The following is a 22,115-nucleotide window of genomic DNA, read 5'->3' as shown; positions in this document are numbered from 1 at the left end:
ACACTTTTACTTTCCACTGATTTGTTTCTATTTCGTACCCACTAGGGACTCCCGCTAGTGGTTTTATTTTTATTTATTTTTTTGCTATTTTTTTACATGAGTTTTTTAACACTTTTAAATATTAAAAAAAATAAAAAATACAATATTCTTAGAAAAAAACTTAGTTAATCATTAAGTAATAAACAATAAAAATAAATAAAAAAAATTCCCAATGGTAACTTCCATCGGGAAGAATAGCATTTTCCTATTTTAATTGGTTGTGAGCCTACTGCGTAAGGGTGGATGGTTACTTGATTCCACTGACCTATATAGGCATTTTCAAAATATTGTATGGGTATCTGAGAAGTAAAAAATACAAATTTCTGGTTTTATCTTTCTTATTCCTTCTTCCCATCGGAGGACTCTCACCCTATAAGTGAGAAATTTCCCTATTCATTTATTAAGAAATTACAAAACTGTTACAAATCTAGTATGAGAGATACCAATTCCTTGCTTTGAAACAATGGCTAAAGGGACACATCATAATCAATTACAAGAAGGGCTGAATTGGTTGAAGAAGTCTACCGATTCATAATTTAAAAGCCGTGAATCCGAGATGCTGGCCTTTAAGAAAAGTAATGAGTCCAAGTTTATAAATCTGGGGATAGAGATGCTTGCCATGAATAGGCAATCTGAGTCAGTGGCTAACCAGCTAGCTGTCTTGACTCGTGATCTGCAAAAGAAAGAACAAAGTCAGTGGCAAGAGGAGTCATCTTTTGGGGTAAATGTGAAGTACTCATAAAATTCTAGAGAACAAATTGGAGAGCTGTTGACCAGATCTATTAGAGTGGACTTCCCCACTTTCTCCGGCGAGGATCCCAATGCTTCGATCTAGAAGGTAAATCATTTATTTGCCTTTCAAAATACTTCACCTCAACATAGGCTATGGTTGGCCTCCTTCCACATGGAGGGTAAGACATTAGAATGGTTTCAAAACATGGAGGAAATAGGGATGTTCACAGATTAGGAGTCATTTGTTAGGGCACTACTGGTGAGGTTGGGCCTAGTGCATATGATGATCCCAAGGAATCATTGACTAGGTTGAGGCAATCATTGACTAGGTTAATGGGTCAAGCTCTTTCTAACCTGGCAATCACTTTTGACTTTGACCTTCCTTCTCAATAGCTTGATTTAGAGTCTAGCCCGACCTTCAAATTCCCTACCTCAAGGTCAATGTCTATGTGGACACCCCTTTTTCCTTGAGTCTTGCCAACCAGGCGGCCCACAAGGGAACTCAGGGTAGTGAAGAAGGTGACCTAGGCAACTCTGGTCTCCAGGGCATGGAGAAGGGCAATGACGCTCCTATTTTAGAAGAAATTGAATAAGAGAGTGAAGGTAAGAGTTCAAAACCCCACTCTTTGCCCACTACCATCTACAGGATGTTGAACTTGCTTACACTGACATTGTTCACCTGGTGGGAGAGTTGGATAAGGCTCCTGGGATTAGAGCGGGCTCAGCAAAGGTGGCATCTCCTGCAGCTTTCCCCCTTGGTCCTCGCTATGGTCATGAGGTGAGGTATGATGGGGAGGTTCTGGGAGGTGCTTACACCTCCTCTAGTCCTACTAGAGATGAAGCTATGAGCAACAAGGCTAATCGGCTAAGAAATTTCCTCTCTAAGTACCTTTGATTGTTCTTCTCTCTATTTTTTTTTTCCTTTTTCATCTCTCCTTTTTAACTTTCTTCAGTTTTATCTTTGTAGGGTGTCAACGATTTGGTGGCCTAGATCATGGTGGATCATGCTAACTTGGAGGATGAAGTTCACTCTAGGTATGTCTTTTCTTTCTATGCCAAGAGGGAATTTGAGAAATGGAAGGTTGAGAGGGTGGAGTTATAGATCATACACTCTCCAGTAGCTGATTTGGACATTCTTCGAGATGAGGTTTCCCAACTTCGTGATGAACTCTGTCGCGCTAAAGAGGTGAAGGCTAGGGACAACTTCTCATTGGGACTGCTGGAGTCAGAGTGTGACTCCTCTAGAGCACACCTTTCCCTTGCCTGGGAGGAGTTAGAGTCAAAGCAGGGTCATGCTCTCTCTTAGCTCTCCGCCCTTAAAGAGAGCTAAATTATGTCTGCCAGGAGTTGTCTAGTTCTCAATAACACTGCTCTGAACTCGAGGAGGCATTGGCTGCTTTAGAGGAAAGCAAGCGGCAAGTTAATCTTGATCTCTCTGAGGTATGTGGCACTCTAGAGAAGCTGGCCGAATGGCACAAGGAATACAAGAAAAGTTGCACCGACACAAACAAACAACAAAGGAAGTTTAACGAAGCACTTCTTTATAAGGATACCCGATTGAAGGAAAAGACCCAGTAGGTGAAGATGTTGGAGTCTAACTTGGCAGTTGTAAGGGGTGAACTTGTTCACCTTCACCCTTAGCTGGTGTCGAAGCATGGCGTTAGGGATTGTGATTTTTGTTATGGGTATGGAGTTGGCGTGCTGCAGCTTAGATTGCACTTGTTGGCCAATCCTTATACTAATTTGAGGTGCTTAGATTTGGAGATATTTAAGCCTAATGTAGCCTTGCGGACGCCTTTGGTTGGGACACCATGCCCGATGCCTTTGACAGTCCTTGTCCACCTCCACCTTCCCATGGTCCTATTACTTAGCCTTTTGTAATAGTTGTCTTCCACTACTACATTTGTAATAGCTTTTTGTAAATAATATGAACACTTTTTTACTTGCCTTTTGTACCCGTGCATGTTGGGAACACTTAGCCGGTTTGGGCCTTTTATCTTGTTACACCTTGCTTGGATTTCACGAAGCTCTTTCTTTTTACTCTACAAGTGGCTTGTTTTTGTACTTGTCATTGTTGTCTTCCATGCCCCCTTCCTTTGAACCACAAGTCTTTATACTCGACATTGGTGTTTAAGGGTCACGTGGTCTATTGACCTCCCCACCCTTTGTCCTTGGCACCGCAAGTCTTTGGACTCGTCATTAGTGTTTAATGGCAACATGGTCTATTGACCTTCGCGCCCTTTTTCTTGGGCATCATGAGTCTTTAGACCCGTCATTGGTGTTTAAGGGTCGCATCGTCTGTTGACTTCTGCACCCTTTTTGCTTGTCACTGTGAATCTTTGGACCCATCATTGGTGTTTAAGGGTTGTGTGGTCTATTGACCCCCGCACGCTTTTTCCTTGGCACCGAGAGTCTTTGGACCCGTTATTGGTGATTAAGAATTGCATGGTTTGTTGAACTTCATGCCCTTTTTCCTTGGGTGAGTTGGCACTTGCCCGAAATGAATGCTTTGTTTACTACGAAACATAATCAAGAATTCAATAGTAGAGTTCTAACAATCAAATTAACATGATCAAGGGTAGAATTTCTTCAAGTGTTCTACATTGTAGGGGTGTTGCAGCTCTTTGCCTTGGCTATCCTTCAAGCACTACGACCCGGACCTGTGGTTGGCCACTACCACATGTGGTCCTTCCCATCGGGATTTGAGCTTGCCCTCTTCATTGGTGGTGACCCTGCTTTCTCTTAGCACCAGGTCTCTTATCTTGAATCTCTTAGGTCTGACTCTCTTCTTTAGATAATGTTCTGCCTTTTTCTTGTTGAGTATCATCCTAACTTCTACCGCCTCTCTCTCTCTTCTTCTAGAACGTCGATGTGCTCTTTTATAACTTCATTATTCTTGGGCGTCAAAAAATGGAGGGTTCGGTAACTTGGCAACCGGCTTCCACTAGGGGCACTACTTCACTTCCGTATGCCAAGGTGAATGAGGTCTCCCGTAGGGTCTTTACAATGGTCTTGTAGGCCCACAATGTTCCTGGTAGTTCCTTTGCCCATTCTCCTTTCTTGTCCGTGAGTTTCTTCTTTAGAATTCCTCGCAATGCTTTGTTTGTAGTCTTTACATGTCCATTAGCCTATGGATGTCCTAGGGATGAATATTTGACCTGTATCTTTAGCTCGACACACCACTCTCGGTAGTGCATTGAATCAAATTGTTGCCCGTTATATGAGACTATGCTTTGCAGAATTCAGTACCGAAAAATGACTAGTCGTGATGGCTGCTAAAGGTTCTGCTTCTACACACTTTGTAAAGTAGTCCATTGCTACGATCATGAACTTGACTGCACCTTTCCTGGGCGGGAAGGGCTCAACTAGGTCAACCCCTCATTGGGCGAACGACCAAGAGGAGCCGTCCACAAAAAAGATCCACAGTTTTCCTGTCGGGGCAGCGACTATTTCTAGTGGGAAACTTGAGAATTCAGCAACAAAGTTTGCCAACGCCTGCCCTTTCATGACCTTCCTATGAAAGTACTCAATGTCGAACTCGTTGAGCTAGATTGAACACCCAACTAATCTGTTCAAGCTGTTTAGTCACTGCAATACCTTTTCCAATAGGCTTTCTGTGAGTACTTTGATTGAGTGAGCCTAGAAGTTTGAGCGTATCCTCTTGGCCACTAATCACCAAGGCAAACACCATCATTTCTACTCGTGGATATTTGAGTTCTACTCCCCTTAAGGCGCAACTTGTGGAGTACACGGCAATTGCTCCGCCCCTTCTTCCCTGACAAGGATGGCCAAAACGGCGTGGGGGGATACCGCTAGATATATATAGTGTGTCTCATTCTATAGGTTGCCTCAAGAGTGGCGGTTTGGTAAAATGCTGCTTCAGCTTTTGGAAAGCTTTGTCACACTCCTCGTTCCATTGGTGTACCTTCCGTAATACCCTAAAGAAGGGGAGGCATTTCTCTGTGGATCTCGATACGAACCTATTCAAGGCTGCTTTTCTTCCCGCTAGCCATTACATGTCATATAGACTCTTTGGCGGCTTCATGTTCATGATTGCTTTAATTTTTTTATTTTTTTTTTAGGCTTCAATTCCTCTTTTTGACATAATCAACCCTAGGAACTTACCCAACCTTACTCTAAATTCATACTTCGAAGGGTTCAACTTCATCTTGCACTGCCATAGTATTGTGAACGCCTCTCTTAGGTGGGCCAGATGTTGGGTGGGCTCTTTATTTTTAACTATCAAGTCATCAACGTAACTTGGGAATTGTATTCTAAATCCTACATGGAATCGAGTAAGTCCCTATATATATATATATATATATATATATATTTCTCTTTTCCTTTTATACTCATTTTGTGTGCCTAATTGGTTTATATATTTGAATATAGCTAATATATATTTTATGATGTATTCTTCCAACAGTCTAACATGATATTTCTAGGAAATAAGTTTCCAGATTGGTTCAGACATTGCAAGGAGATCACTTCAAATAGTCATCGATGTGAATTTGATATTAAAATGGCCCCACCGTATAATTTGGATTACACCATAGGAATTTCTTTTTGTGCTATTATTGAACCCGTTGGAACATCTAATATTCTTTTTAACGTTCACATCATGGTAGGAGTTGCCGAATTCGTTTCTTATATTGGGAAACATGTAGAATTTGATGAAATGGATTCAGATCATGTGTGCTTGTGGTACTTACCTACAGAATATCTTACGCGATAAGTGAGTGCAGAGGCCGACCATCTGAGGATTATATTTGAAAGTACTCCAAATTCAGTGAACTTCAAATGTTGTGGAGTTTATCTGTTATACAAACACTATGAGCATAATGCGAAAGATCATGGAGGTGTGCCCCATCATGAAAATGTTGATCTCCATTTGGATGCACCCATTAAAGATATTGGAAATTTAGCAAATCCGATAGATGGAAGTCCACTTTCGAAGAGGCGTTGTGTTGATTATGATTATGACGATGATGATCGCGACATTGAATCCAACTTGTACTCACAAGTTCTTTTTCCAAGACATATGCTGGTGGAAAATACTTACATGATGTCGTCCGTGGAAAAAAAAATAACATTTTATCACGAAATCATGTTCGACAATCGGAAATTCAAGTGGAAAAGTCACTTTTTGCTGCGACTTCGTGTCATTGCAAATAAGTCTGCTGTTACGGCCTCATTTGTTTTGTTTTTGAGATGAGATGAGTTGATACACAACCTTAGACCTTCGCCACCACGTCTCTCTCTTTCCTCCTCCAGTTCCCTCTCTTTCCCCGGTAACTCCCTCTCCTCCTCCCGATTTTTCCCGCGACAGAACCTTCCTCTCAACCCCCCTCCTCAATGCGCCACAGCCTCGACAACAGCAACTCAGGCCACCATGAGCCTTCATGCTCAACCACCCGATTCAATATGTTTTGGTACAGCCTCAAGCGGCAAGCAACACTCCGGCCCCTTAATTTTTGGTATAATCCCTATTCCCTTTATCTTTCCTAGATTACTATGTTCATGTGATTGGATGCCTAGAATGTGTGTGGAAGCTTGAAGGACCATCATATGGTTATATAGTGGCTGGACAGATTTTGTAAATTGAATGTATTGTGTGAATGAAGCTTATAAAGTTAGTGAATGTGTTTGAGTTGGTGTATAATTGATATGTACATAATTATATATATTGAATATGTTGGTTATGATGAACTAAGAAGAAGTTATGTGTTGGGTGGGTATTGAATGGGAGTCTTAATGGTTATATTCTGTTTTGTTGAATCTTTTGTCAGTGAGACTCAATTTTAGCTTTATCTGAATTTTTTGATCCTGGTCTCTCCATTTTTACTACCGATAAAATGCTTTTAATGGTTTTTGTATCTGTGGCCTTTATTCCCTAAGTTTCATGTCTAAGCGTCCTAATAGAGAGAGTTTTGTAGTAAACCCACGAGGGATGAACATTATACTTGTTTTATTGATGTATGTAGAAAATTCTTGCTGGACAGTGATGCATCAATGATGAATAAACATGTTTGCTCGTTTCTTATGTATTGATGTCTTCGTGATATTCATGTGGTAGAAAATTCGCAGCCATTTTATTCTTGCTGGGTGATAATCTTTTAAATTCTTTGTTAGAAAAAGGAAATAGAGTTTGAACTCTTGCTTGAATAATGAATGTGTTTGAGTGGATAAGTGTGGGAATATAATGGTTTGAACTTATGAAACCATGAGTATGCTTGTCAAGGGGCTTATGAGCAAGAGAAAAGTATTCGTGAAGGTGGAAACAAGAGAAATTAGTTCAACCTACAGCTTGACGAGGTAGAATAAAATTCTGCTCTGTTATGATTTAGGCAATTTGGGTTATGTTATTGTTTCTGCTGTAGATTTAGCTCTATCATTTCCTCTAATCAACTATGTTTAAATCTCCATTTTTTTTGGTATGTCAAACCATTATAAATCAGTGCGAACGTGAGCCACAAGTCCCTTGCATCAAACCAGCTCCATCTCTCTTCGGCAGCCAGTTACACCCCTTTCACATAGGCAAATTTATTTTTTGTTCTTGCCTCATATTCCTCCAGTTTTATTAGATTATAGCACCTAAACACCTAAGTTAGTTGCTGCACAACAAATCAGCCCTCTGATCACGGCATTCTCATCCCTTCTCACTACTAGCCATCTCAAGCTCCAAGCCACAAATGCTATAAGGATTGAACTAGAATTACTGCAAGGCATTACAGCAGCAGAATTTCAGTCCTTGTAACTCTCAGTTTTGAGTTCAGTCTTCTATATTCCTTCCCTTATTAAGTTTTTTTGCTTTTGTTTTGCACGTGAATCTATGTTGTTGTGGCATTTAGCTAGCCTTTTGTTTGCTTTTGTGTTGCGCTTGAATCTTATCTTTTGGGATTTACTTTGTTGGAGGTAATAATTGGGGTTTATAAAACTTACTGTCTTGTCTTTTGTAAGGCCACTGTCATGAATTTTTATTGCCTTATGAAATATTCTCTAGCCAGGAGCAAGTACTGCCAATGGGTCATAAGTTGATTTTCTCTACAAAAACTCCCCACCCTGGGCCAAAATGGGCACGCCACTCTTCCTGTGTAGTGTAATGGGGCAGATACTGCTGGACCCCTAGATGGGCTGTTTCACAGAATTTCTAGAATTTTTTTGTTTTGAGTTAAAATATGTATGTAACTTCCGATAGGAAAAGGTTGATGTAATATAGCTAGACTGCGACATGTAGTTTTCAATTTCCTGCATAGTTAAACCAAAACATGAAGTGTCAGCAGGAGAAATGGAGATTGCTCAATATTTCATACTCTTGGGTTCTCATTAAGAATTTTCTTGTAAACAAGTTAGCATTTTTTTGAAATTGTTATTAGTACCAATTTGAATCTCCAAAGTTTGTATATAATTTTTTTAACTTATATTAGACAAATTTTTATGATCATTTTTGGCTCATTCTCATCCTTTTTGGCTTTCACAATTTTTTTCTTTTTCTTTTTTTTTTTTTAATTCTTTTAGCATTTGCTGTGAAGACAACTTGTGGCAAAAACGATTTTTGGTTAGAAGTTTTTTCCACCAAATGTTCTAGTAGTTAATACTAATACCCACCACTACTTCTCACAATAATTGCTCCTATTCCCATGATCATTAACGAAAATGGACGTGCTTTTACGACGAGCTTCATCAACTCTTGCCTTGAGATGTGTCATGAGAAAACATAAATATTGGCCATGGTTTAAACCTTTTGTAGACTATAATACTTTTTGCAGCAAGTTTTATGCCATGAGCTTTCCACAACAAAATTTTGTGGATATAGGATTTTTCCTACAAAAAAAAGCTACTTTTGCCATGAATCTCCCCCTTGAAAAAATACGGTATTTCTTTTAGTCAAGGTCAGCTAATGGAAAGTTAGGCAATTGCCTAAGGCCCCTAATAGAAGAAGGCCCAAAACAAAAATAATTTAAATATAATTTTTTTAAAAAAAATTACTTAATTAAAATATTAATAAACTTATCGAAAGAACATCAAAAGTATTAAATAAATATTATGTCATTATTAGTTTTTAAAGTATCCCACATAATTATTTCAAATACTCTCATTTTAAGAATATACCTTCCTTTTTGTCATTAGTAATTTAATATATAATGTAAAAATTATAAATAGCAAAATCTAATTTTTGAATTTTCATAAAAAATTTTGTATAATCATTTGAAAAGGCAAGGACCTACTTTTCTCCAAATGTATAGCTTGTTTATAAAACTTTATTGACAATAATTATTATAATTACTTTTAAGACTTGTTTTGATACTAAGTAGGGTTGTTCATTCAGATCCGGATATCCAGCCATAACCAGATCCGAATTCCAAAAACCAGACAGTTATTCGTCCAGATTGAATCCGTATGCATTTAGTGCAGATAAACAAATTCAATCCGAATATCCAGATTGTAACCAGATATACAGTTTTTTTTTTTTTTTTTTTTTTTACTTAAAACCCAAATATCCGGATTGAATTTGAATTTTGTAATACTTTTTTTTAACCAAAAAAAAAAAGAAAAAAACTTTATAACTTAAAAAAAAAAATCTGATATATATCATTTTTAAATTGCCCTTATTTAAAAAAATAATAATTTAAACACTTTTAATTTTTTTTTAAAATAAATTGAAGAAAAAAATAAATAAAAATGCGAAATAGCTAATATTGTTGTTACATCACAATGCAAAACATAAATTTACAAAGAAAAAATAATAATAATACATCACAACTAATTAAACTAATACAATGTCACTACTCCAATCAAAAAAAAAAAAAAAAAAACCAATGTCACTACTCTTCACATCTTCAATCGGGAATTGGGGTAAGCTACACAAGGGAACTGTTTTGATATAAGCATCTGCCAAATCATGTGTTGATATAATAATAGATTGAACAATTAGGAAATGCAAATAATTAAACCAAGCCTATTGAAGAATTATTAGTACCCAAACTGCATCATTATGGAGATCTTCACTCCTTATTTCCTATTAAAAGTATGTGCTGAAACTGCAATCCCACAAAACATGTGATAGCTGCCATTAAAAAAGAAGTTAATAGTTTAAGCCTAGTCAAAATGAAGAAATTTTTGGGCGGTGTGGAAATTTGCAGTTTTGAGAAGATCATGTACTCTGAAATTTTTCAGTACAAACCTTACAGCATATCTTGATCTACCCAGCAAAGCCATGGCATTTGGGAAACATATCAGAAATGGGCTTTCAATCAGTGGAATTCGTCTGCCCTGAATACATACCAAAGCACCGCATTTATCAAGTAGTTGATCGCAACAAAAGTGTAACAAATTTTTGCAAAAGCTAAAAGGAATGTCTTGTTTCATTTAGAAATTGCTTGTGAACATGGGAGTTTCATTACATCATTTAGTGCCACAAAATAGAAACTCAAGAGGCATGTACAGTGTTGAATTCAGTCAAACAAAAGTTAAGAAAAACTCATTTAGTGGGGAGGGGGGTGAACAATTATAGAAAACATAAAAGACAAGAATGAAGGGCACAAAACACAGTATCCACAGGGCAATTCAAGAAGAAAGACACGAAAACTGATCACGGTATGAAGAAAATTCTCTCTGTATCTCTGTCTCAGCCAAAAGACTCAACCATAATAATAAATATTATGCAAACATGTAAAGAGCTGCAGCCTCATCCACGAATTCTGGATTATAATGACTCAACCCCAAGGGTTTGTAATGCAGTGATGTTTAAGGTTGCATGAAAGTTTTAGAAAGTTTTTATGTGATTAGAGATTGATGACAAGCAACAAAATAAAAGACAGCTAAGCTCAAATAGACAACATATTATATAAACTGTAATGCAGTACTGTTCCAATTAGCAAGCCATAAACTGTAGCCATTATAAAATAGACAACATATTATATATTAAACAGGCCACAGAGAGGTAGTTAACATGCAGTCTAACCTTTTTCCATTAATCATTATCAGTGGCTTCTTAGTACTTTCCCTTAAGACCCTTTTTTCCTCTCATGTGATTATATCACAACAACACCCATATGCTTGCAAAGAATCAACCAATTAATATTTTAAGTTATCTAACTGATAATGACCCATTTGGCTCCTTTTAAGTTATCTAACGGTTGTGAAGTATTAAGCATAAGTTAATACTGACAGAAAGCAAGAAAATAAGAAAATATAAAAGCAACTTTTATTTTGTGGTCACGCACTGATCTTAGCCAATATTTTAGTATTTGACATGATGAGTGCTAGCTAGCTACTCACAAATATCAGTCCCACAAACATATATATATATATATATATCTAAAGCATTACACTGCGTTAATGGCAATCTTCATTCCCGATTCACTGTGGCCAGCAAACACAGAAACTTAGATCCAAACAAAGGGGAAACAACCAACGAGAGAGGAAAGTGATATAGAAACCGAGAACGCATTTGAACATTCTTTTCCATAAGCAAAACCCAGATCGCAAAGTTCATCTCAAAGTCACAAAACCCAGATCCAGGTTTAGATTAAATACAGACATAAGAACCCATATTCACATTTAGAACTCAAAAAGTTTTCGAGAAATCAAAAGGATAGAACAAACAACCAAGAACTTGAGAGTGACGGAACATACCGTAGACTTCGGAGTTGAGAGAGAGAGATGGGGCAAATGGCAACTGAACGAGAGGCAGAGGTGATGGCAGCAGTGCAAAATAGTGACGGGAGCGGCTAGGGCTTCACTTTTCAACAGTTGAGAACTTGAGAGATAGAGATTAGAGATTCGAGAGAAAGGGGCTTTGAGGACTCGAGTTAGATGAGAGGAACAGAGCGATGGCAGCGGTGCAAAACAGCGATAGTGTCACAGTGTTAGGGTTTCGATGGAAGACTTGATCTGGGAAGGAACTGAACTGAGGAGATCTATTGAAGTACAAAAGTGATGAAGTTTAAAGAAGCAACAACGACGTTATGCAAAGAAGTGTTCCGTTTTAATAGAAGTATTAAATAACTGGGTGCTGCGCACCGTTTCTTATATGTTTAAATAGGTGCGACGCACCGTTTTGTAATAGAATCCTTTTTAATAGTCTAAAAATGTAGCATTTGGTATTTAATCCAAACGGTGCATGCGCTTATCATGTGGATTTTATACTGTCAAGGTCAATTTAGTTAGTCTGAATTCAGTTAGGAAATGAGAGTATCTTAAGGCACGGAAAGGTGAGTAGAGTGGATCGAAACATTTCTAAAGGAATTCTCTGTAGTTGTTATTTCACTTTGGAGGATAGGGAGCCCTCGAAGTTACTCCCTTAGCATTTCTATTGCCATTGTCCTTTCTAGCATTTCTTCATACAATAGCCATGCAACCTGTTTTCTCATCACAACAACCTTCATTCACCATTTCCATCACCTTACCAACATTCACAATACACAAGCAATCCTAATATCCACAACTACCAAGTTCTTAACAGTGGTATCAAGTCACCAATCCTATGGCAGAAAATACAAGATCCAAGCATCATCAACAATATGAAGAGTTACAGCAACAAATACTGGAAATTAGACAGCAGCATGAGCAAACCCAACAAACAATGAAGAATAATTTCGACACACTCAATGATATGATGCGCACAATTGTTCAGCAACACCAACAACGACATCACAATCAACATCAACAAAATCAGCAAAAAAATCACCAAAATAATCAACAGGAACAGCGCCAGCTGCAGTATGAAGACCAAGAACCACTAGAACCAAGAAGAGGCAGTTTAAGGGGCGTGCGCTTAGACTTTCCCCACTTTCAAGGAGACCATCCAGCCTCATGGATTTTCAAAGCACACCAGTACTTTGAATTCCATCAGACTCCCTTGCCACACTGCATGCTCATGGCATCTTACCACATGGAAGGGGAGGCTCTTGTGTGGTACCAAAAGTCTTTTGAGAGGGGCCATTTCCATGACTGGGAGGCGTTCACCAGGTCTATGCTTCTCCACTTTGGGCCGACGTCCTACGACAGTCTCATGGAGGCACTAACCTGATTGAAACAGTCCAACTCTATTGCGGCTTACACGGCACAATTTGAAGCCCTAGCCAACAGTTGAGGGGCCTTCTAGATGAGCACAAGCTGTGTTGCTTCATAAGCTGGCTGAAAGATGAGATCCACCTTCCCATAAAAATGTTTAACCCTGTCAATATGAATGCAGCATATGGATTAGTAGGGGTGCTACCCGCACCATACGGTGCGGGGTAGCCCCCCCCCCCCCCCGCCCCCCGCCCCCGCATGGGGCGGATGGGGAAAATCCACCCCGTCCCCCGCCTCCGGTGTGCGGGGGCGGGGTACCCCGTCCCGCATGACGGGGTACGGGGTGGGGGGCCAGTCCGTCCGGCCCCCCGCACCCCCCTTCTGGGCCTTGGGCCCAGAGGCAATTTCTGGGTCATTTTGGGCCCAGAAGCAATTTCTGGGCCAATTTGGGCCCAGAAATCTCAGCAATGGGCCATTTTGGGCCCATAAAATTATAAGTAAAAAACAAAAAAAAAATTTCCGAAATTTAAAAGAAAAAAAAAAAGTGTTATGTCTAAGAGTCTAATACGTAATAAACTAATAATAATAACTAAGCTATTACAAAATTGAAAGGCTAAACAATTACAAAATTACAAACATAAAAGTGTCCAAAGGACATTGTATCAACATTACAAATTATTGAATACAAAATTTTTACAAATCATTAAAAATTGATCATTCTAAAGAGGCTTGTCAGCTGTGGCTTGTCTTTGAGTCAAGAGGTGTGACAGTTGGGGCGGCCCGGGCTTGAACACATTTTTATGTTGCAGAGGTGCTAGACGTCTCATGTGTTACTACAAAAATTAATATTAAAATTAATAACGATGAAATGGAAATGAATATAATAAAATAAAAAATAATTACCAGGTGGTCCAGATCCAGACTGATCACCACCCTCATCGGTCTCCTTAAAATCTAAAATATCCGGAACATGAATATCCTTTCCTATCGTCCAACTCTGTGTGCATATCAATGCCTCTACAGTTGTAGGAGACAATGAACTACGGAAAGGATCCAATATACGACCTCCGGTACTAAAGGCTGACTCTGAGGCAACGGTGCTAATAGGGATGGCCAAAATACAGCGGGCAATCTCAGAAATGATGGGATATTTCTTTGAGGCATTCTTCCACCATCCTAATATATCCCAATGATCATCATCATCTTGGACCATATCCGCTGACAAATAGTTGTCTAACTCAGAAACGACCTCCGTAGATTGATGGACTAGTGTGGGATTCTGTGCGAGGGTCTTAGTCCACGGCATTCTGCGCTTCTTTGTAGGAGGCCCGGTCACGATGTCTGTAGAAGGAGTTGGGGTCGGTGTATGTGTCTTCGATGTAGTACCACCCTTAATTGCCATAAACTCGTCATACAATTTTTTCAGGGTATCTCGGGCCAATTCACCAATAATGTCAGTCCATACCTGATCGTGAACAAGTCCCAACCCATATAACAAGCCTGAAACTTTCAGACGGGGATCAAGAATAACAGCCACATATAAGAAAATATTCATTCTAGTCAAATCTCCCCAATACTTGTCATATTTTAGCATCATGGAACTTGCCATCCCCCTCATCCTTTCATTGGAACCCCTACGCATATCTTCTAATTCTTCTTTTACCCTACATATTTGTTGACAAAACCCATGGGATGTAGGGTACAAAGAACCAAATATATTCAACGTGACATCATAAAATAATCCAAGAAAATCAACGAAAGTAGAAACTACCACCCAATCATCATCATTAGGCTTTCGTGATCCCCCGTGCTCATCAAAGTATTTGACATATTGGATGTCTTCATCACCCAATAATTGAAAGGCTGCCTTATATTCCTGGGCCGCCTCCAACATCAAGAAGGTTGAGTTCCATCTGGTAGGAACATCAGTACAAAGACCCTTCTTCGATGTTATGCCTGCAGCCTTTGCAGCAACTTTGAATTTCTCCAATCTTGAAGGAGAAGACCTCACCCATTTCACAGCCATTCTAACTCGGGCAACCGAGTCATCAACATCTTTCAACCCCTCAGTCACAATTAAATTCAAAATATGTGCAGCACATCTAACATGCAAGTATTCACCACCCAAGAATGTCTTATTTGCATCTTTAAGATAAATTCTTTAGATATCCCAATGCGACATCATTAGAGGACGCATTATCAACTGACACAGACAAAACCTTTTCCAACCCCCACTCCTTTATTGCGGCCTCCAATGCCTTCCCAATCGTCTCACCCCTATGATCAGTTATTTGACAAAATTTAATAATCTTTTTGTGCAGAACCCAATCAGCATCAACAAAATGCACAGTCAACGACATGTAATTCATATTTTGGATAGAAGTCCAAGTATCGGTAGTGAGGCAAACTACCAAACCCGTGAGTTGGCCCCTCAAAACATCTTTATCACGAAGGTACATCTTCTTAATATCCTTTGCCACGGTGTGACGAGAAGGAAGTACAAATCTGGGTTCCAACTCTTGGACAAATTCTTGGAACCCTTTACCCTCCACAAATTGAAAAGGCAGCTCGTCCATGATAATCATACGAGCTAACTTCCTTCTACACTCATCGGGGTTATACTTCGTATACCCCTTCAATGTTGGCCCCCCGGCCCCACTACTCCCATCAGCCATTTTAATATCTAGTCTAGATTGGCCCTTCTCTACTAAGGATTTTAATATTGGACTCTTCTTGCATTGTTCCTCTAGATGGACCTTCAGATGGGATGTACCATGTTTCTTATAGTGACATCCATACATTTTCCCACAGTGATTACATTTAGCTTGTGGGTTGTTGGGGTCCCCACCCTCTAGTTTGGTAAAGTGTTGCCAAACTATAGATACAGGTTTCTTGCCCTGTGTGGGCTTCGGAGCAGGGCAAGGTGTACTCGTTATAGGGGTAGGAGTAGGGTTAGTTTCTGGGGTAGGGGTGTTGGCTGGGGAAGGCGAGCTATCACTGAAATCCGAAGACATTCCTGATTTTCCAACAAAAAAAAAAATTCAAGAAACAATCCAACACAATCAAAGTACAATTCAAACTACATTCATAACTATTATATATAATGATGATAGTTAATAGGCCATGTTAATAGGCATTATTTTAATAGGCCATGTTAATAGGCATTATTTTAATAGGCCACTTTAAAATAGGCATTATTTTAATAGGCCACTTTAAAATACATTTTTTAATAGGCATTATATTATTTTGTTCTCTCATTTTTACTTTTCATATATTTAATTTTATAAAATTCATATCTTAATAGTTACTGACATTAATATTAGTATATTGGTATATTTTTTAATTTTTTAAAATCTTGAAAGATGTTTAAAAAATATGAAAATGAGATATATGTTAAAAAAAATAGTTTATTTACCACATGACAAAAGAAATAATAATTTATGACAGAAAAATATATATTTTTTTATGGATATATTAAATCTGTGTAGAGAAGCTGTACTTTGTTTATTGGATGTATGTGCAGAATGAGATGATTTGACAAAAATGACTTATTTCCTTCAATTTCAGATTGACCCCTATTAGATCCGATTAGTTTCACTTTAATAAGAAAATTTATTTTAAATATTATAATATTTTCATCTCTTAATTTTTGTCCAATCATTTATCTCTATTCTAACGTCTAAAAAATATAAAAATAAAAGCAACATTCATAACAAGTAACAACTCAAAAAATGCAACTCTGATAAAAATACATTTAAAACTTTTCAACTCTGATAAAAATGCAACTCTGATAGAATTTCAGAACAATAATTTTGATTTAGGGGTTGAAACCCCTAAATCAAATTAGGGTTTCGGATTGGAACCCCAATCTGAAACCCTAAATTGATTTAGGTTTCAACCCCTAAATCAAATTAGGGTTTCGGATTGGGGTTCCAATCCGAAACCCTAAATTGATAGGGGTTTCAACCCCTAATTCAAAATTAGGGTTTCGGATTGGGGTTCCAATCCGAAACCCTAACCCCTAAATTGATTTAGGGGTTTCAATCATGAAACCCCTAAATCAATTTAGGGGTCCGAATCACAATGAAATTAACAAAAAAAAAAAACAGAGCATTCAATCGGGAATCCAAACAATCACACAATCCGAAGACATCCACAGCACACAATCCAAACAATCTCATCCTCCATCTCCGATTCAACCCCATCCTACCTCCAATCTCCGATCAAAACTAAAAAAAAAATAAAAAATAATAAGAAAATCAAAAGGGGAGGAGACATGTTACCGTGCGGCGTGCGGCGTGCGTCCGGCCTCGTGCGTCGTGCGAGAGAGAGGGATGATGGAATACGTGCGGCGGCCGGACTGGTTGCCGGTGGGAGGAGGGAACACCGAATGGATTAGGCCGAAGGGGGTGAAGCCGTGAAGGGACTCGGGAGGGGAGGGGTCCGAGGGGAGGGGAGGGGAGGGGAATCAGGGGATCGGGGGGGGGGGGGGGGGGGTTGGGTTATGGGTTAGGGTATTTAGAGAAACGGCGCCGTTTTGTGGTGGACAAAACGGCGCCGTTTCAATTAGTGGGTTATATTATTAACCCACTAATTGAAACGGCGCCGTTTTGTCCACCACAAAACGGCGCCGTTTCTCTTATATAACTTATATATATATAATATATATAATATATTATATATTTATATTATATATATATAGAGATGCGGGGCGGGGGAAACACGGACCGGGGGGGGTCCGTATCCGTCCCCCGCCTCCGCTGGGGGTGGGAATACGGGCCGGGGGCCCCCGCCCCGGCCCTAACGGTGCGGGGCACCCCGCCCCGCCTATGCGGGGGCGGGGCGAACGGGGCGGGGCAGCGGGTTCCGGGGCCCCGCTGCCCACCCCTATGGATTAGCAAGAATACAAGAGGAATACCTCTTAAGTGTAAAAAAATCCATCAAGCAAACAGTGGAGAAGTCTAGTGAAACTTTTGGGGGTTTTTCCCGAGGGTCTTACTCAGGCAGTAGCATCACTAAGTGGTCTGGCCCTACAAGTGCCACTAGACCAGTTCTTTTAGATCAAATGGATGAAAAACGGAAAAAAGGGCTTTGTTACCACTGCAATGAGAAGTGGAACCCACTCCATAAGTGCATAAAACCAAGGATTTATTTCCTCCAAGCTAATGAGGAAGACATTGAGGAGGAGGAGGAGGAGGACAGCCCTACAAAGGTTGAGGAAGAAGTGGGCGAGGACAACAATGCTGATGACAAGGTAGAGGTACCTGAAATTTCATTGGCTGTAATCGCGGGCACTCCTATAGTAAGTACAATGAGGCTGCTGGGCAGCATAAAGGGGGAGAAATTGGTGATCTTAGTGGGCACGGGCAGCTCACATAATTTCATAGATTTAGCTCTAATTTCCAAGCTGAAACTGGTAGTGGATTCTTCAATTGCATTGAGTGTCAAGGTAGCAAATGGTCAATGCTACCTTGATCTTGCTGGATGTAATGTCGTGCTAGGAGTCCAATGGTTAAAAACATTGGGCCCCATAACTTGGGATTTCTCTAAACTGCTGATGAGTTTTAGACATGAGAGGAAGTTGATTGAATTGCAAGGGTTGAGGCTGAAACCATCGATGGTGGAAGATGGTCATAAAATGCCTAAGGGCAAGGGAGTTTTGTTACAAATTGTGGCTGTTACAGAGGGAGGAAAGGAGCAAATAAAATTGGAGGGTGATGTTACTCACACTACAAAATAAAGTAAAATTGGCGGCGTTTATATCCGCGGCGTTTGTTTATGCACCGGTAGATATAAAACTTTATCGGCGCTTAATTTTTCTGCCGGTAAATTATTGAGATTCCCGGCGTTTAAATTTTTATGCCGATAATAATGTATAGGTTTAGCGGCATTTATAACAACGCCGCCAAGATAGCAATTATGCGCCGGGAGATTAGTAATTTCCCGACATTTAGATTGTTACGCCAGTAATAATATATATTTTAGGTGGCGTTTACACAAACGCCAATACTTTATTAATTATACGCCGTTATATTAACCATGTTTGCCGATGTCTTTAATATACCGCCGGTAATAATATATAGCATCAATGGCATTTCACAAAACGCCGACAATTGATAGAGTTTACACCGATAAAGTATTGAGTGTTTTGGCGTTTATTTCATTTGAACAAATTCTGGCCATTGATTAATTTTACGCTGGTAAATAAGTAGTTTTTCGGCATTTATATTGTTACGTAGGTAATAATTATATAGCATTGGCGGCGTTTACCAAATAATGAAAATTGATCAATGAAACGCCAATAATTGATAAATGCGCCGAAGTATTTATTGTGACGCCGGTAATAATATATAGCATCGGCGATGAAGGCTATTATAAATTTATTGATAGTAAAATAAATAATAAAAATAATAAAAAAAACTCATTTAAATGATACGAAAATACCCACAAAATCTTAGTTGAATTTCTAGGATGCCCTACTTGTAAATGCCATATATCGCATTCTAGTTCTGGAGGGAGGGAGGTTAAATAGAACTAAAGAAGAGAGTTCGCACGTCAAGATCTTAATGTGACGCCATTTAATTTCTTTCCTTTAATATTTAATAAGTAATGTATAATACAGTAATGTAAGTATTGTGCATTCCTTTTAAAAATTGTGCAAGTGTCGTACAATATTCATTTTGAAAAAAATAGTCTATTATTAAAAATTTAATCTTTTAATATGGATCTCGTATTTATTCTAATTTTTTAAAAAAGAATATGGCGTTTGCAAACTTTATGACAAAATATGTTAAACATCATACTAAGATTCACAACTTCCAAAAATAGTAGTAAAACTAATGCATAATCCAGCACTTATCCTTTTATAATCCGTCCTAATTCCAACTTAGCAAAACAGAGCAAACATCGATATATGTCATAACCATAAATTTAGTCTTAATTAAGGAAAGTTGCAAATACCATTAAACAGAGCAAACGTTGATATATGACAAATACCATAAATATAGTCTCAATTATAGTCTAACTTATAATCCTAACCCTCAATCATTGTCCTCATCGTTCTCTTCCTCTTCTTCATCTTCCTCTTGATCTTCTTCCTCTTCAGCATTTTCCTCTTCTTCATCTTTCTCTTCCTCTTCATTCTCATTTTGATTTTGTCCTGAAGCCTGAATATAAATTCAAATGAGAGGCCAAAAATTTCAAAATAAGGTTGACTGATATCAACTAAACATATGTAGAGTGCTCACCTGCGCATGCATGAATGTGTTTACTAAGTTCCGCAATGCAGTTAATTCATTCCGCATTTTATCAAACTCTTCCTTTGATATACCATCTTCTTGGTTTGAAGTTGGTAGTGAATGTTGACAAATTTGCCTTGTAGGGGTTGGCCCAAACCCCAAACTGCGCACATGTCCAGGCCTTTCTAGGCCCATAACTTTCAAATAAATATCATCTGATTTCCAAGTCATGGTTCCTCCAGACCCCATTTCTATAGGATTTGTGTCCTGTGTTAAAAGTTCCTCCATCTCAACCTGTAATAGACAATAAAAAATACACATTATTCTCCATCTTATAAATCCATTAAAATTAAAAAGTAATAAATTTGAAAATAAACATACCACTTTCTTTCTCGTTTCATCATTGTAGTGTGTGCCATCCTTTTTCTTATGGGTCTCGACAAACAACTGGGCTCGACTTGGCAATGCCCCAGTTGATTTTTTCTGCTTTCAATATTTTAGATTAAACACATATATTGAAAACAAAGAATTAACAAATATTCAACAATAAATAAATATTAATTAAATAAATACCACATCATGGGCATATCTTGCTAAACTTTTCGATCCTCCGGTGTGAACAATCACCTGCTTCTTACGACACTCCTTGTTTTTATTACATTTTGACTACAACATCACAAAGACTATGAGAATTATGAAAATAACTAGTTAGTTGACTTTATAAATCTATAACAAAAATGTGCGCATTGTTACCATATATTCTGGATCGAACCAAAGATTGGCCAACTCTGCCAGTTGCTCTAAGTCCACCATATTGGGACTTGCCCTTGCCACAACTTGTGCTGCAGATGTGTCTTTTTCATTAAGTAACTTCTTCTTCAGCTCATGCTTGTAGTCTTTCCATTTCTTCCCCAAGTCCTTTAGTATCCATTTTTTTAATACATCCAATTTGTCATCAGGAACTTTAAACTTGCCCTACAATCAAAATAAATTTACACAAGTGTGTGAGTAGCTTTCTAAAAACAAATTTCAAAATATACCTATTAATTAATAATAATGTTTTAATATGATTTTATAAAAAAAAAACATACATTTATAAGATGGGTTTGAGACCACAACTTCATCCGGTTATAACAGATGCAAACAAGACATATTTGCCTCCTGCTATTTTCACAATGAGTAACAAAGAAAAAGAAGACTTGTTGAAGGTTATACATAAAAGTACCGGACGGTTATTCTTCAAATGTTTCACGTTGTGTCAAGCTTCAACACCGTACTATAGTGGGCATGAAGAGTCATGACTGCCATATACTGATGCAACAGCTCATGCCAATTGCATTACATGGGTCATTACCTAAGAAGGTAATAGAACCATTAATCGAGCTATCTGGATTCTTCAGGGGAATTTGTTCCAAAACGTTGCGGCTTGAAGATTTGGACCGATTTGAATCTAGAATACCTTACATATTGTGCCAATTAGAAATGATATTTCTGCCATCATTTTTCACGGTTATGGTTCACTTGACTATACATTTAGTTGCAGAATGTAAGCTTAGAGGACCTATTCATTATCGATGGATGTATCCCGTTGAAAGGTATGCTATAGTTATTGAATTAGAAACACATAAATCTATTAAAGTAAGAACATATTTTTTAAAAAATAATAAAAGTCATCTAATGATTTATGTGGTAGGTACCTACACCAACTTAAGTTTCATGTGCGTAACAAAGCTACGCCAGAAGGTTCCATTGCTGAAGGATACTTGCTGGAGGAGTTATTGACGTTTTGTTCTCGTTATTTAGAATCCGCTCGAACTGTTTTCAATAGACCATCTAGAAACCCGGATGATTCTAAAGGGAAAGTTGTTGACGTTCGCCTCGATTTTACATTGTGGACTCAAGCACATCGCTATATTCTCTTCAACTCTGACGATTTCACTCCATTCCGCATGTGAGTTGCAATGCTTGATACGTACGAATTAAATTATATTTAATTTATATTTGTGTAATTGTAACAGACATTTGTGATGTCATGAACATATAATAGGGTGCACTTGGAAATAATGAGGAATACAGTTGATGGGAATC

The 22,115-nt window shown here is 38.5% G+C and overlaps 1 long non-coding RNA gene across 1 annotated transcript; it reads right to left on the bottom strand.

Moving 5' to 3' along the window:
* Window positions 1-9,525: 9,525 nt before the first annotated feature.
* On the bottom strand, window positions 9,526-11,756 carry LOC122297293. Its single transcript, XR_006238707.1, has 3 exons — window positions 11,410-11,756; window positions 9,956-10,044; window positions 9,526-9,838 (listed from the first exon to the last, which is right to left on the bottom strand). It is a non-coding gene; the product is annotated as an uncharacterized LOC122297293 (long non-coding RNA).
* Between the last annotated feature and the right edge of the window lie 10,359 nt (window positions 11,757-22,115).

This window comes from Carya illinoinensis, chromosome 15 (genome assembly GCF_018687715.1).
Source record: "Carya illinoinensis cultivar Pawnee chromosome 15, C.illinoinensisPawnee_v1, whole genome shotgun sequence".
Classification (NCBI taxonomy): domain Eukaryota; kingdom Viridiplantae; phylum Streptophyta; class Magnoliopsida; order Fagales; family Juglandaceae; genus Carya; species Carya illinoinensis.
This window is presented reverse-complemented; position numbering and strand designations above follow the sequence as displayed.